General features: G+C 46.2%; 1 protein-coding gene across 2 annotated transcripts in view; it reads right to left on the bottom strand.

Moving 5' to 3' along the window:
- Nucleotides 1–7,485, bottom strand: part of Csde1 (cold shock domain containing E1) — a 42,883-nt gene extending 35,398 nt beyond the window's left edge. For both annotated transcript variants that reach the window (XM_042692325.1, XM_042692326.1), the window contains exon 1: nt 7,377–7,485. The gene's annotated coding sequence lies outside the window, so the exon portion shown is untranslated. The remainder of the gene's footprint in view (nt 1–7,376) is intronic.
- Between the last annotated feature and the right edge of the window lie 6,453 nt (nt 7,486–13,938).

Raw genomic sequence — 13,938 nt, 5'->3', positions numbered from 1 at the left:
TAAAACAGCCTGGCTAGAGGAGATGGCTGGGTTATATGGTGTGACAGATGCAGAGGAGCCAGGTTTGGTGCATCACTTCTGGTTTTCTGGTGGTTAATTGGAGGTAAGAGTCTCAAGGACTTTTCAGCCTGGGGTTTGCTTTGAATCAGGATCCTCAGTTTTCAGCCTCCTGAGTAGCTAGGATTACAGGTACGAGCCACCAGCACCCAGTTGTGCTCAGTCTCTTGAGTTAAGACTTCCAGTCCTTTTTGCTCTGGTTATGTTTAAAAACAGGCTCTTGTCTTTTTGCCCTCACGCTAGTCTGGACTTCAACCCTATTTGCACTTCCTACCATAGCTGGAGTCCAGGCTCAGCCTGTACAGGCTCATGGGTGCAAAATGTCTTGACAAGCCGGTGCCGGTGGCTCACGCCTGTAATCCTAGCTACTCAGGAGGCCGAGATCTGAGGATCATGGTTCAAAGCCAGGTGGGGCAGAAAAGTACACGAGACTCTGATCTCCAATAAAACTACTAGAAAATTGGAAGTGGCACTGTGGCTCAAGAGGTAAAGCACTCACTTTGAGCTGAAGAGTGCAAGGACAGCGCCCAGGCACAGAGTTTAAGCCCCACGACGGACCAAAAAAGAAAAAAAAAGTCTTGGCAACTTTTTGTTCAGACTGGCCTCAAACCACAAATCTTCTTGTGTAGCTTGAATACAGGTGTGAGCCACCAGTACCCAGCAAATATTTTCCCCAAAAATGTATTTATTGATGAGAGATGAATACAAAACATATCTGCCAACTTCTAGTGTCCCCCCTGGCCATTCTTTCCCATAACACTACCAGAATGACCTACAGAAAAACTTTCATCAGGACATTGTTAACTCCAGAAAGCTGAAGTAGGATCCCTCGAGCCCAAGAGTTCAAAGCCAGCAACAGAGTTGAGGCCCTGTATCCAAAACAAAATCCTTCAGTGACTTTTCTCAGCACTCCAGATGGGAAGGGGTCTTAAATCCCAGCTATGGACAGGACCAATGCAACTTTCAATAAGAAACAAATACAAACCCATGAAACCTGAGATTCTGAATTTATTCCAATAGGTTAAATTTCAGTTTCTTTTTTTTTTTTTTGGGGGGGGGGGGGAGGTGGTAGTGGTGGTGGTGATAATGGGGCCTGAACTCAGGGCCTTGGCACTGTTTTCTTTGCTCAAGGATAGCACTCTATCACTTTGAGCTACAGCACCACTTCTGGTTTTCCGATGTTTAACTGGAGATAATAGTCTCATGGACTTTCCAACTCAGGCTGGCTTTGTGATCCTAAGATCTCAGACTCCTGAGTGGCTAGGATTGTAGGCGTGAGCTACCAAAGCCTAACCTAACCTAGGCATTTTCTTTACTTTCCTAAAATGTTTCTCACTTGTAGCCTGGATTAAGAACCACCACCATTCAAGGTAGTTTAAACCACTTTACCACTAAGCTACTCCACCCCAGCCCTGTCATCATTCTAATCCCTACTGATAAGCCAGCAGGATCTAGTGCCAACACCAATCTTTCGGGTACCAAACCATTTCTGCACTGTTTACTTCATGTTTATGTAACCTGTTCTAATTATATTTCAAATTTCTGAGAAGCAAACTTAAGTTATGCCCTGTACAACATCTGACCTAGTACTGCTCAGCAGCACAGCATAAACTAATAACGCACAATACACTAAAAGATGTCACAATTCTAACAACTGTATTAAGTCTTATCCAATCAAGATAGAAACTTCTTTAAGGACTGGAGGCATGGCCATTTGTAATAGATGACCATCTGCAAAGGTGAGGCTGAGTTCAGAACCCAAGTAATAATCTTTGAAAAATGTAGACTTAGTGTAATTTTACCTCAATACTTTAGGTCTGTTAACAGACACAAAGATGCGTGTACTGTATGAAAAAAAAAATCAAGAAAATGACATAAAATGTGGAGATTAACTCAATCTAGAGCTTACATAGAGCACTTTCCATGTTGTCTACTCAAACAATAAACTCAAGCACAACAGGGTGCTGCAGGGTAACAGAGAGGCCTAGGAGGGTTGTAAAACTGAAAATTTACCATCATGATTACCTAAGTAGGTAAATTCAGATCTTCCTATCTGAGATTTGTAAAGTTAATTCAATGTTTTCCAGTAAAATTAACACTGAAGATACTAAAGGTATTGGCCAGGCATTTAAAAGAAAACTGACCTTCTACTCATGCCAAGATTATTAACATTCAACTTCTTTTTGCCTTAGCCCTCTAAACAAACAAGCACCCCCCTTTGTGCCCTCCAAAGCTAGACAAAACCAAGAGTAGAGAAGTCTCCCTAGTTGCTAAGCATCAATTCCTTTTTCCTTTGCTCAGTATGGAAACAGTATTATTCATGATCAAACATTATGCTATGTTGTTTTAGGACTTGAGCTAATTTCTCTAGTTGAACTCCAAATGGTCAATCCCCATGGCATTTGTCCTAAAATTACCATTGGCTTGATTTTTCTTTAACTGTCTCTCCTTAAAGGCCTAGTCAACACAGCAAGCATTAATACAGGCTGAAACAATATTTATGGGATAAATGCTTCACAAAACCAGGCTTAATCATATCTGTATCTATCTATCTATATATATACACAATTTTTTTTTTTTGGTTCAGTACTGGAATTTGGAATTTGAACTCAGGGCTTAGGCACCGGTCTCTAAGTCTTTTTATCCCTAAGGCTAGTGCTACATCACTTGAGCCATGGCTTCATTCCAGCTTTTTTGGTGATTATCTGTAGTTATGTCTCATGGACTTTGCTGTCCAAGCTGCCTTCAAATCTTGATCCTCAGATCTCAGCCTCTTGAGTAGCTAAGATTACAAGAATGAGTCACCATGCCCAGCTCTTAGTTCCTATTTCTTGATACATTACTTTGTCTTAAGTGTAAGTAGAGCATATGTGCTGTAACTGATGTAAAAGGTTGTAATTTGCTTTTACTTAGGAATCTAAAATTAGATAAAGTTCAGATAAGTTATTACCAATTGTGTGGAAATAAAAAGCTTAAATTGATGCAACAATCTCTTTATGTATTTAGTAGGAACACTGTTACCTGAACATCTCCCTAATATACTTAAAATTATGAATCCACCATGGAACTTCTGCTACATACACACTAACTTGTAGGACAAATGGCCGTATGGGAAGAAGCCTCAGAAATGCTTCAGACACATCAGAAAATAAATGTGTCGTTCCAACAAGAATATAGATGGAGGGCTGGGAAGGTGGCTCAGTGGTAGAGTGCTTGCCTTGCATGCCTGAGGCCCGGGTTCGATTCCTCAGCACCACATAAGTAAAAAGAAAAAAGCTGGAAGTGACGCTGTGGCTCCAGTGGTAGAGCGCTAGCCTTGAGCTGAAGAGCTGAGGGACAGCGCCCAGGCCCAGAGTTCAGGCCCCACAACCGCCCCCCCCCAAAAAGAATATAGATGGAACTATGTTTGTAATTTAAAATTTTCTAGTAGCCAAGTTAAACTCAAAAGCAGACTGAAATTAATTTTAAATGCTTCATTTAACCAATCATACTCAAAATGTGATTGCCAAATGTAATCATTCTAAGAAACTTAAGATTCTTGCATATTGAAATCTGGTGTGTTATAATTACAATTTCAAAAGGAACTAGCCAAAATTTAAGTGCATAAGAGCCACATGAGATTTAACGGCTACCACAGGGGTAGTGTAAAGTGGAACAGACTGAATAGGGGAGGGGAATGCATGCCTAGGTACCAAAAAGTAAGGGTACTGGGCAGATTTCCACTAAAAATGGGAAGCAATTCTGGTACAAATTTGATCTCTGCGTTTTCAGTTATTTAGAAGTACAAGTAACTTGACTATGCACTACTAGTAGCTACAAAAGCAATGGGCAGTTTAAGTGTGCCTTGTGAGAAAACTGCCCATCAATTTACTCAATTTACTTTCAATTTCACATGAATGTTCTACTTCCATGTAAGAGGACACTAGAGCCAGGCACGGTAGGGCATACTTGTAATACCAGCACTAGCTCGGCTAAGACAGAAGGATCACAAGTTTCAGAGCACTAGGATTGTATAGTGAGTTCTATGTCTGGGCTACAGAGAAAGTTCCTGTTCAAATATAAACAAACGACTAACATGTCAGAATTTAGAGTCTTGTTTTGAACTAGTCATTAACACAAAGAAGTAAAAATTGTCGAGTTAAATGAGCACTTTTCAAACAGTGATGGGAGAAGGGCTTCATATTAAGACAAGATGGGCACTTAAGAAAACAAGTCATGCCTACTGTGTCTTAATGTAAGCCATTCTAGCTATTAAATCTTACAAAATATAATTTTTGATTTTTTTCAGTATAATAATTATTATGAGCACAGAAGCCCTGTGCTCTCAGAACTAGGGAGGCTGAGGAAAAAGAATGAATTCCAGGCCAGCCTGGGCTTCATAGTGAGACTGTATCTTAAAGGGGGAAGGTGGGACAAACAGGAAAATCATGGTTCAAGGACAGCCCAGGGGATAAAAAGTTAGTGACACCCTCCAACTCTACAAAAGAGGTTGGGAGTGAGGACTCACACCAGTTATCTCAAGGAGGATTAAGTAGGAGGGTCCAAGACTGAAGTTAGACCAAACAAATACAGTGAGCCTTTGGTTAGGAGGAAAGGAGTGACACAGTGCTTATAAACGGATTTGTTGAATGAAAACTATTTAAAGATAATAAAAATATAGTTGGGTGCCAGGGGCTCACACCTGCAATCCTAACTACTCAGGAGGCTGAGATCTGAGTATGGGGTTCAAAGCCAGCCCGGGCATGAAAGCCTGTGAGACTCTTCAAAAAACTACACAGAAAAAGACAGAAGTGCTGCTGTGCCTCAAGTAGTAGAGCACTACTCTTGAGCACAAAGTGGCTCAGGGATGGCAACCAGGCCCCGTGTTCAAGCCCCAGGAGTGACAAAAGGCAAGCCGGCCAGCCGGCAAGCCGGCCAGCCAGCCAGGTGCTCTACATCCTAGCTACTCAGGAGGCTGAGATCTGAGGATTAAGGTTGAAAGCCAGCACAGGTGGGAAAGCCTGCTAGACTCTCACCTTCAGTCAGCCACCAAAAAGCCACAAGTGGAGCTGTGGTTCAAGTGACAGAGCCCTAACCTGGAGCCAAGAGTTTTAGCCTATGCACATATATACATGTATATACACACATCTGTAGGTAAGTATAATTTACAAAAAAAAAAACCAAAACAAGAGCATATATGAAAAATAACCCAAAAAGAACTGGGGGTGTGGCCCAAATGTGAGGCTGAGTTGAAACCTCAGTACCACCAAATAAACCAGCCCAAATCCTTTTAATTTAGAGGAAGAAGTCAACACAGTATTTTCACTACGTAATCCAGGTTGGCCTCACAGACAAGGGTTTTCGGTCTCTAAAGTGCCAAGGATACAGGGGCCACCACGTCCATCTTTATCGGCTCTCCAAAGATCTATTGGATTAAACATCTCAAAATGGCTCAGTCCTTTTTTTTTTTTTTTTTTGGCCTTTTTGTTTTGTTATGCAATCCTACCATTGATCTATATCTAAAGTCCTCCCTTAGCGTTTTCAAAAGACAAAACTAAGAAGTTACAGCAGGTCTTTGTTTTTACTAACAACAATCTCAAGAACTGTATTTCATTTTGCAGTTCTGGAAGTCAACTAAAAAATTCACCCAAAAGGAATTTCCGTTTCACGTACATACATTTGGCAACCATAGCATTGCCAATCTACTTAATGTTAACCGATGGAACACTTAAAAAGGGTTAAAACTAAAATTTCCTTCATGTGTATTTTCCCACAATTTAAAAAAAAAAAAGAATACTGTGGTGGCGTTCCTTTAGCGGGGGGAGGGGAGCAGGAGTGGGAGAATACAGGAAAGCCTGTCAGCAGTTTTGACACTCTCCACTTTTATTTGCTAGGCATTTCCCAGGGTTTTCAACCATACTGATCTCAAAGGTCACACGTGTCAAGTCAGAGTTTATTTACAAAAGAGGAAAACCTATCTACCTATTTTCTGTCCCTCAAATACTTCACATTTCTACTCAGCTGCTATAAATACTCCTCGTGCGGGTCAGCATCCAGAGCAGCTGCAAAGGCGCTCCCACGACTCTGGGTCTTTTACCTCGGCGTGGGGACTAAGCAGCAGCCAGGGCGAACGCTGGCCTCGGTGCTGTGACTCGGGCACAGGCCCGCTCAGGCACACAGTTCCTTCCCTGGCTGGGCACGGCCCCGACAGCCGCTGAGTTCACAGCAGTAACCTGGAATCCACATTTGTAACGAGTGGCGACAGACCGTCAATTCACACTCGCCTAAAAAAACGAACGGCCACAGTACATCTCCCTCGTCTCCCCATGATTCTACCACCGCACGCCGGTACTTGTTTGGGTGCGGAGCCGGAGAGCGCGCGAGCCCACGGGTGGGATGCCGGCTCCGGGGACCGCTCACCGGCTCGGTCCTAACTCCGGCCATACTGCAGCCCCCCCGGGCGCTGAGGGAAACCTTTCCCCAGAAGCGTCGTCGCCCCGAGACGTCGTCCTGACGACGCACCCGGAAGGCGAGGAGCCGCCGGCGTCAGCGGGAGCTCTACTGCCGACCCCTCCGCTGCAGAGCGCGGGGAGGCGCCGCTCGGCCGGGACCGGGGAAGCGGGGCCCACGTGCCGCACCCCCCTCCCCGGGCTGGGGCTCGGCCGGGGCGGCCGGCTGTCAATCAGCCGCGGCTCGGAGGTGTTCGTGAGCCCTTCCCCAGGTGGGGCCGCGTCTCCGCTCCGGGCACAAAGAGGGCGCCGCCGCCTCGCCGCGCCCGGGCCTCGAGACCGGACCGCGGCGGGTAGCCGTCGGGAAAGGACGGGACACGCACACAAACACACACACGAACCGAGTAGGCCCCCGCCCTCGGCCTCTGAGGCCGCACACAAAGAGCCGCGCCGCCACCCCCTCGTCGCGCCCGCCGGGACTTGTAGTTCCCGCGGCCCCGGCCACGCCGCAGAGGGGGAGCGGCGGGACTACGACTCCCAGCAGCCCCCGCGCCCCGGCCCGCACCCGCGGCCTCCATCTTGGCTGCAGCCGGAGCCTCCATTTTCGCTCCCTCCCCCCACTTTACCACTACCACCACCGCCACGCGTCCCCCCCCTCACACCCCTCTCGGGCCTTGTCTCCTCCCGTGGCTCCGCGACCCGCCGAGAGGCCCAGGCGGAGAACGGGACGGACGGGAGAGGCCAGGTAGGAACTCGGTGTGAAGTCCACCCACCCTGAGCTCCAGGGGTTCCCGCCGGGGCTCCAGAGTCTCTCCCGTTAGTCCTGACCTTCTCATCCGCCCTCAACCGAGCTCCGCGCCACCCCTAGTTCTGCCCCGAGGTCGTACTCACCCCAACAGCTCAGCGCCCCCTCTCCAGCGCCGCCATAAGCAGCACGGCCCGGTACGTAGGAATAAATCTCGCTTCTCTCGCGAGAGTTGGAGTCTTCGAGCGCGTGCACGAGAATCGGGGGGGGGGCGGGAGGAAACGTGCTCTTGATGCGCTTGCGCAGTAGGGCCGAGTGACGCCAACCGGAGCTCTGGGTTTCCGAGTTGGCGGCCGCTCCTGCGCTCTCCCTAACCCCAGGGTTCATTGACCCCCAACGGGGCGGGCGGGGGCGCCAGCCGGGGTCGTATCTAGGCGGATTGGGTAAACCTGCGGGGCGACGGTTCTGGGAGCAGATTCGGGAGTGTCGTGCGGAGGACAGTCCACGAGCCCGTACCCCACTCTCTTGGCTTACCGGGCAGACGCTCTTTTGTTTCCTAGTTAGGACGGGCCGTAGGGTTGGTATTCTAGAAACATCTTTGCCGGAAACGGCCTGGGACGAGCTGGGCCGTGCTCAGGTGCCCCTCCGGACGCGCTTCATGACCTCCCCAGAGATGCCGCTCTCCGGGTTTCAGCCTCTGGAGGAGCGGGGTGACGGGCGTACCACACCAGAACCAGCTCTGCTCGCGGGGAACCACAGACGTGAACGCGACCACCAGCGCCCTGGCTGCGGCCTGGCAGGCAGCACTTGCGGGGCTGAGCAGGCGCCATTCAAGTTTGAGTGACCGCATAGAAAAAGGGGAAAAGGGCTGGCACCCTACCACTGGAGCTTTACCTCCACTACTGGAGCTTTACCCTTACCTCTGAAGCTTTAGCACTGGAGCTTTACCTCTACTTGTGTTGTTGTTTTTCTTTTGGTCGGTCAAGGGGCTTGAACTCTGGGTCAGGGTGCTGTCTCTGGCGCACTACCACTTTGAGCCATGGCACCACTGGAGGTAAAAGTCTCGTGAACTTTGCTGCCCAGGCAGGTTTCCAACCGCAGTCCTTGGATCTTAGCCTCCTGAGTAGCTAGGTTTGGAAGGCATGAGCCACTGGTGCCTGTTGGCTGACTCACTTCTGGCTTTTTGCTGGTTAATTGGAGATAAGAATTTTTTAGATTTGACTGACCTCCATTTTTGGTCTTCAGATCTATCTCACAAAGTAGTCTGGGTAGATTGCCCACATTAATCTTAAACTCTCAATTCTCCTGCCTGACTGAAATTTTGACGTGTAGATATGTGACACCATGTCTGCCAAGAATATTTTTAATTCAAATTAGATCCTGATTGGAACGAACTGTACTTAATCCTACTATGCCTGTATGGCCCTAAAACATCCGGATCCCGTCTATTCTCTAGATCCTAGGTTCTTAGCAATTCAATTCTACTACCATTATTTGCTCCAATACTTGTTTGTTCCTGTTTCAAGACCCATGAGCCTGTAGTCCTAGTAGCTACTTGGGAAGTAGAGATTAAGGAGTCACAGTTCTAGGCCAGCGTGGGCATAAAAAGTTGGTGACCTGGTGTCTGTGGCTGACATGTGTAATCCTAGCTACTCAGTAGGCTGAGATCTGAGGATCATAGTTAGAAGCCAGCTTGAGCAGATAAAGCTAAGACTCTGATTTCCAGTTAATCATCACCAGAAGGCTGGAAGTGGAGGTGTGGCTCAAGTGGTAGACTGCCAACTTTGAGCTGAAAAAGCTAAGTGAGAGCTTGAGGCCCTGAGTTCAAGCCCCAATACTTGTAAAGTTGATGATTCTCTAACTCATGCCATGGCTGGGCATAGTGGCACTTACCAGTTATCCTAGCTATGGAGGAAGCACAATGGCTAGATGCAGTGGCGTGCACCTGTTGTCTCCCATGATACAAAAAGCACAAATAGGAAGATGGTAGCCTAAGCTGTCCCAGGAATAAAGACCCTACCTTGAAAAAAAAACCAAGACAGTAAAGGGACTGGTGGTGTGGCATAAGTAGAGTACCTGCCTTGCAAGTGTGAGGCCCTGAGGTCAATCCCTGGTATTGAAAAAGGAAAAGAAAAAAGACATATGAGTTTGCTGTTGTCTCTACCTGCTATGCTTTTCCTCTACATCAATCAATGCCTTTCTGGAACATTCCCATTCAGGGTTCCAGCTCTACTGTCACTGATTCAAAACAAAACAAAACAAAAAAAAACCTGTCCAAAGTGTAAATAGCTACTTCCACCATCACTCTTCATAATAAGAGCTTGTTTATAGTCTCATTTCATGTATGAGTAACCAAAATTAACACAGTGATTAATCAGTTATTGTTCATCTCCCCCAACTATAGCATTGAGATTCAATTTCCTGGCTGGCCTAGCATTCATGAAGCCTTGGGTTCCATTCCTCAGTACCACAAAAAACAGAAAAAGCCAGAAGTGGCGCTGTGGCTCAAGTGATAGAGTGCTAGTCTTGAGCAAAAGAAGCTCAGGGACAGTGCCCAGGACCCTAGTTCAAGTCCCAGGACTGGCAAAAAAAAAAAGAGAAAAAAAATACAATTTCCTGTTGGTTCATCATTGTATCCTCAAAAATTGCCTAGGACATATGCAGCAAGTACTTGTTCATTGCAGAATGAATTGCACTTATTGTGTGTAAGACAGTACTGAAGACATTTATGACTTACCAATAAAAATTACACTGTCACTTTCACTGTGAAATAATACTTTATTTGGAATTTTTTTTGTGAGGGGCGGGGGGGGGGCGTATGGGGGCTGGGAGGGGGGGTTTGAACTCAGGGCCTGGGCACCATCCCTGAGCTCTTTTGTTCAAGGCTAGCAGCACTCTACCACTTTGAGCCACAGCGCCACTTGGAGATAAGAGTCTCAAGATCTCAGATCTCAGGTTCCTGAGTAGCTAGGATTACAGGTGTGAGTCACCACACCTCTTTTTGTTTTCTTAGATAGGATCTTATTATGTATGTATTCTTGGCTGGTCTTGGAGGTACACTGTGCTGAGTGCTGGATGCTGGGATTCTGTGACTAGCACACCCTATTCAGGCATAGGCTGTCAATTTTGTGCATATATAAAACTAAAGCTTCAGTAAAGTAACTTGGTAAAGCTATTCCCAAGACTTAGCAAGGCTTAGCTTTTCTGGACCTCTTTTTAGTAGGAAATCTTAAACATTTAAAAGTGTCATTCAGCAGTTGGTGCCAATGGCTCATCTATAATCTTATCTATGCAGAAGGCTGAGATCACATGACCTCCATTTGAAGCCAGCCAGAACAGTAAAGTCTGTGAGACTTATCCCCTTAACTTACAAAAAGCTGGAAGTGGGGGCTGGGAAGGTAGCTCAGTGGTTCGATTCCTCAGCACCACATTAGTAGAAAAAGCCGGAAGTGGTGCTGTGACTCAAGAGATAGAGTGCTAGCTTTGAGGTGAGGAGCTGAGGGACAGCGCCCACGCCCAGAGTTCAGGCCCCACAACTGACAAAAAAAAAAAAAAAAAGGCTGCAAGTAGGTGTATGGCTCAAGTGGCAGAGTGTCAGCCTTGAGTTGAAAAAGCTAAGGAAGGGTCTGGGAAGGTGGCTCAGTGGTAGAGTGCTTGCCTTGCATGCATGAGGCCCTGGGTTTGATTCCCCAGCACCACATAAGCAAAAACAAAAAAAGCCGGAAGTGGTGCTGTGGCTCAAGTGGTAGAGGGCTGGGAAGGTGGCTCAGTGGTAGAGTGCTTGCCTTGCATGCATGAGGCCCCGAGTTCGATTCCCCAGCACCACATAAGCAAAAAGAAAAAAAGCCGGAAGTGGCGCTGTGGCTCAAGTGGTAGAGGGCTTGCCTTGAGCTGAAGAGCTGAGGGACAGTGCCCAGGCCCAGAGTTCAAGCCCCATGACCAGACCCCCCCCCAAGAAAAAAAAAAAAGAAAAAGCTAAGGAAGAGTGAGGCCTGAAGTCCTGAGTTCAAGCTCCAATATGAGTATATTAATAAGAAAAAAACAAAGAAGCAGGGCGCTGGTGGCTCACGCCTGTAATCCTAGCTACTCAAGAGGCTGAGATCTGAGGATCGCGGTTCAAAGCCAGCCTGGGCAAGAAAGTCCGTGAGACTCCTTTCCAATAAACCACTAGAAAATCGATGTGGTGCTGTGGCTCAAGCGGTAGAGTGCTCGCCTTGAGCTGAAGAGCAAAGGGACAGCTCCCAAGCCTAGAGTTCAAGCCCCATGACCAACCAAAAAAAAAAAAAAAAAGGAAAAAAAATTCAAAGAAAAGGAAAATGTAGGAAGTACTTGAATTTCTTTGTTCAAACACAAACATCAATACAGGTAAATAAACATTTGCAATTATGTCCAGCCTTATCAGTAATTAGGGAAATTCATATTTGTTTTGAGATTTTAGACTTACAGAAGAGTAATTCAGAAAGGTCTCATTAATCTTTCAAGCAACTTACTGAAAAACATTTTTCAAAATGAGACAATTAACTTTGACACAGTGATATAAAACTACAAAATTTGGGCTCTGCCAGCTTTTCCTCGTCTTTTTTCTGTTCTAGTACCAGGACTTGACTTCAGGGCTTCTCATTCTCACTTAGCTTTTTCACTCAAGGCTGGCATTCTACCACTTGAGCCACACATACCCAGTTGCTTTTATTATCTTTTGAATTGGGGTCTCAATTTTTGCCAGATTGACCTTAACTTCAAGCCTATTTATGTTCCCTGTGTAAGTGGCATAACAAGTGCGTACCACTATACCCAGTTTAATAGTTGGAATGGAGTCTTAGGAACTTTTGCCTGAACTGGCCTCCAACTGAAATCCTTCCAATCTTAGCTTCCTGAGTAGCTGAGATTATAGAAATGAGCCACTGTGTCCAGCTCCCTCAAGTTAGGTTTGTTTGATGTTTTCTCTTGATGAGATTGTGTATTACGATCATGTGCTGCATTATTTGTCAAGTTTGGCCACAGATATGAAGTTGGTCCCATGATAAAGCTGGAAGGTTGTATGCCTAGTGATTTTCAGATACTTTTTTTTTTTTTTTTTGGGGGCGGGGGGTCCGGTTGTGGGGCCTGAACTCTGGGCCTGGGCACTGTTCCTCAGCTCTTCAGCTCAAGGCTAGCGCTCTACCACTTGAGCCACGGTGCCACTTCCAGCTTTTTTCTTTTTGCTTATGTTGTGCTGAGGAATCGAACCCAGGGCCTCGTGCATGCAAGGCAAGTGCTCTACCACTGAGCTACCTTCCCAGCCCCTGCCTAGTGATTTTCTAGCCATAGTTGTTATACCATAAATCTTTGTGGTGATGTTGCTTTGACCTGCAGTGCCAGTCTCATAAAAGCTTAGCATATACAATTATGTACAGTACATACCTGAAATGCTAACATATGATTATGTTGCTGGTTTATGTATTTAGTATACTTTTTTTGTTGTTGTTGGTTATGGGGCCTGAGCTCTGGGCCTGGGCACCATCCCTCAGCTCTTCAGTTCAAGGCTAGTACTTTACCACTTGACCCACAGTGCCATTTCCATCTTTTTCTGCTTATGTGGTGCTGAGGAATTGAACCCAGGGCCTCATGTATGCAAGGCAATCACTCTGCCACTGAGCCACCTTCCCAGCCTTACTATACTTAAAAAAAAATTATTTAGCGTACTCCCCCAATTATAAAATGAATTACTGTGTGCTGCATTAAGCTGGCTGTGATGTCAGACTTCTGTTTACAGCAAGAAGCAATGTCAAGCCATTGACCTGTCCAGTAGGTCTCTGTAAGTATACTCTAGTGTTCACACTAGGATGTTTCTCAGAACAGATCCCCAATTAGGTAGAACATGCCTGCATCTGAAAGAATACTAGAAGTATTGGCTCACCATTGCTTAATGGGGGAAAGGGAGGAGACCTTCAAATGAATTACCTTAACCTGTTGCTATCTTCCAGGATTCTCCATGATAAAGCCACTTTTTTTTTTTTTGTTGTTGGTTGTGGGCCTGAACTCTGGGCCTGGGAGTTGTCCCTCAGCTCTTCAGCTTAAGGCTAGTGTTCTACCACTTGAGCCACGGTGCCACTTTCTGCTTTTTCTGATTATGTGGTGCTGAGGAATCGAACCCAGCGCCTCATGAATGGGAGGCAAGCACTCTACTACTGAGCCACCTTCCCAGTCCCTAAAGCCACTATTTTTGTGTATTCAGGAAGATGCCTAGGCAGGAAAGTCCATGAGAAAACCCCCACGTCTCCTTTGTAACCAAATACTGCTGTTTGCTGGGGGGTAGATACTTGGGAACTGTATGTATTGAATAGTGTCCCCTGTAAATTCACATCCACTTAGAACCTTAGACGTAACCTTATCTAGAAATACTAGAACTGATCTCAGCCTCCTTACATATCGGAGCCACAGGCACATATTTGGCTGCTGGCCAGTAGAAAGTTCAGTGAAAACAGCAAAAATGGCTAGTCCTTTCTCAAATGACCCTTTGTAAAGTGAAATACTGAGATGACACTCTCCAGTAATTCACCAGGAATACATACCAACCTTGCATATGTTTGTAACCAACATCACAAACCCTATGGAATACTTACCTTCAGTCTGGAGATTGTGAGGAAAAGTGATTCTTAGTATCACTAGTATACAGTAACCCACCTGCTAATACAACACATGGCTCTTGGAGGCCAAGGGAATATTTGC

Source organism: Dipodomys spectabilis, unplaced genomic scaffold (assembly GCF_019054845.1).
Source record: "Dipodomys spectabilis isolate Male_0828 unplaced genomic scaffold, ASM1905484v1 ptg000148l, whole genome shotgun sequence".
NCBI classification, from domain to species: domain Eukaryota; kingdom Metazoa; phylum Chordata; class Mammalia; order Rodentia; family Heteromyidae; genus Dipodomys; species Dipodomys spectabilis.
Note: the sequence above shows the minus strand (reverse complement) of the source record. Positions and strands in the feature narration are given on the sequence as shown.